General features: G+C 43.7%; 1 pseudogene; it reads left to right on the top strand.

Moving 5' to 3' along the window:
* The first annotated feature begins 379 nt into the window (after nucleotides 1-379).
* LOC138161422 (nicotinamide phosphoribosyltransferase pseudogene) lies at nucleotides 380-1954 on the top strand (annotated as a pseudogene).
* The last annotated feature ends 703 nt before the right edge of the window (nucleotides 1955-2657 follow it).

Raw genomic sequence — 2657 nt, 5'->3', positions numbered from 1 at the left:
GGAAGAGCATTACTATTTCCAAACCTAACCCAGATCATTGAACCATTGAGTGAAAGTCCCTGAGCCCAGGGATGGGGCTAGAGTATATCCCTGGCACTCTTGTCTTTTACAATGTTCTCCAGTACCCCCTCATTTAGGGGTTCTACCCTATTCTTGTCACAAAGCCTGGCACACCCATCTATTCTCCTCAACCCCCACTTCCAGGGAGAAAAGCTGGTCCCATGACCCTCTGTCCAGTAGAATCTCATCTTTGTCCTGGCTGTTCTTCCTGCCTCTGAGCATTTCTCCAGGGAGAAATTCAACCCACCCCCAGGTTCCCTTGCTGTGGGCCTTCAGTTGCCAGCCTTCCCCTACAAGAGGATGAGCAGCACCTCCTTCATGATGGGAGGCTCCCTGTTCACCAACTGGAGACTTTTCTTCCAGTTTTCCAGATCTCTTAAGCTGATTTGAACTTTTCCAGTCGTGTCCCTTGGTTTGGTGCAGCTCTACTCAAACGCTGTGGCATTCTCTCCAGTGCCAATATTGCTCTCCCAAACCCTTTGGCACCCAGTGAGCTCCTGGTCTTTCAGGCTCTAAAGTAGTGGGAGAGATGAATCACCTCTGCAGGGGTGTGGGGTAGCTCATTGTTTACATTGGTTTAAACTGGGTTTCCCAGCCTCATCCCAGAAGGAAACCTTTTATTTTTTTTCTTTCTCTAGTACCTAAACTTTGCACCTTGTGGGGAAGCCACTGTCAAGCAAAGGAAGCTACTTTGGGAAGGACAGTATCGTTTCCATGATGCAGAGAGCCCTGCTAAAGGCCTGGGTACTTTCCTGAAGCAGGTGTTATGCCGTGCTCAGAGCCTTGTTGGACACCTCACCTCAGTTGGTCTCCCCTATACTTCCCCTCTTCAGCTGGCCCCCATCCTCATTGGCCATGCACCAGCCTGGCCTGGAAATCTCTCTTGAAGAACTGATCCAGATGAGTGCCCTTGTCTGCCTTGCATTGTGTGACTTGACTTTTCCTTCAACTGCTACCTTGTATAGAGACCTTGTATGATGGCAACTGCCCTTTTAAGCTGGCTGTAATTTAGTCAGGCTAAGTAGATGTAGACCACCATTATGTGTGGTGTTTGAGGGCAATACAAAAAGGCATTGCCCATGAGGAACTTATTGTCCCATTGAAGAGACAATTCACAGGATTCATAAGTATGAAAACTTGCAAAAAAAAAAATCACGGAAAAGACCCTGTGCCTGGATATTCTGTTCCAGCTGCAGAACAAGGTACCATAATGGCCTGGGGCAAAGACCAAGACAAGGATGCCTTTCAGCATAGAGTGACACAATTTGCATTAGTGTCTGTGGTCAGTGATGGCTATGACACCTTTGGTGCCTGTGACAAAATCTGGGGGAGACTGAAGACATTTAATTGTATCCAGGAGTGCAGAAGCACCACTGATCACTGGACCAGACTCTGGGATTCCTCTGGATGTTCTGCTAAAGCTTTGGGACATTCCAGGCAAGAAGTTTCCAGTTACTGAAAACTGAAAAGGCTATAAATGATTGCCACTTCATCTCCGAGTTATTCAGGGGGATGGAGTTGATAAGAACACCTTACAAGAGATTGTTGAAGGCATGAAGAAACATAAATGGAGCATTGGGAATATTTCCTTAGGTTCTGGTGGAGTTTTGTTAGAGCAGTTAGCAAGAGACCTTTTGAATTGTTCCTTCAAATGCACTTATGTGGTGACCAATGGCCTTGGAATCCACGTCTTTCAGGACCCAGGTGTTGATCCCAGCAAAAGGTCAAAAAAGGGGCAGCCTATCTCTGTGTAGGACACTTAATGGACATTATCTGACCCTTGAGGAAGGAAAAGCAGATCTTGACGAATGGGGTCATCATCTTCTCCATACTGTCTTCAAGAAAGGAAAGGTGACAAACTTCATTTGATGAAGTGAAGAAAAATGCCCAGTAGACTAGTGAACTGGAAAGGGCGCCTCATTAAGCTTTGTTGTTCTGCTGTGTGTCTTCACCTGCCTGAATAATGTACAGATGGGGGGTGGGGGGAACAGATGCACAGGTATGTATTTTATGATATGTTACAGTCAAATGATTCATTGGCTTATGGAGATACTGCCCTATTTTACTTTATTTTCTGTGAGTCTTTAGAATATCCCAAATGGGGAAATGGAACTTAACTGTGTAAAAGATTTAATGATGAAATAAGCTTGGTAGAGCCCTTTGCCATTAGTCATTCAATCCCATATTGATCTTTTCACAAATACCAAAGAGCTGAAAAATTTTTTATATGTAACAATATCACAAAAAACAGACTGATATAAAATTATGACTGCTTTATGTTTATATCTAACTTGTAATTTTGTACATATAGCATTGTGTAAAATATATTTAAAGTTTCAATGATTTAAGTATCTTTCCAACTATTCATGATTTTTAAGAGCAAAGACTTTTATGAAAACACCCAAAGTGTATGTCTATATGTGGATGTGTGTGTGTGTGTGTGTGTGTGTGTGTGTGTGTATAAGTGTGATCAAAGTGGATTTTGGTTAGAATTTCTTGGAGCTGAGTTTTCCAGGATCCATGGCCAGAACAATCTCCTGTTTATAGGTATTTCACCTTGCCAATCAGGTGCCCAGTCAGGTAGGCTTTAGCACCTC

Source organism: Petaurus breviceps, unplaced genomic scaffold (genome assembly GCF_028583685.1).
Source record: "Petaurus breviceps papuanus isolate PSGF00001 unplaced genomic scaffold, PetGlider_PUasm1.0 185, whole genome shotgun sequence".
NCBI lineage: Eukaryota > Metazoa > Chordata > Mammalia > Diprotodontia > Petauridae > Petaurus > Petaurus breviceps.
This window is presented reverse-complemented; position numbering and strand designations above follow the sequence as displayed.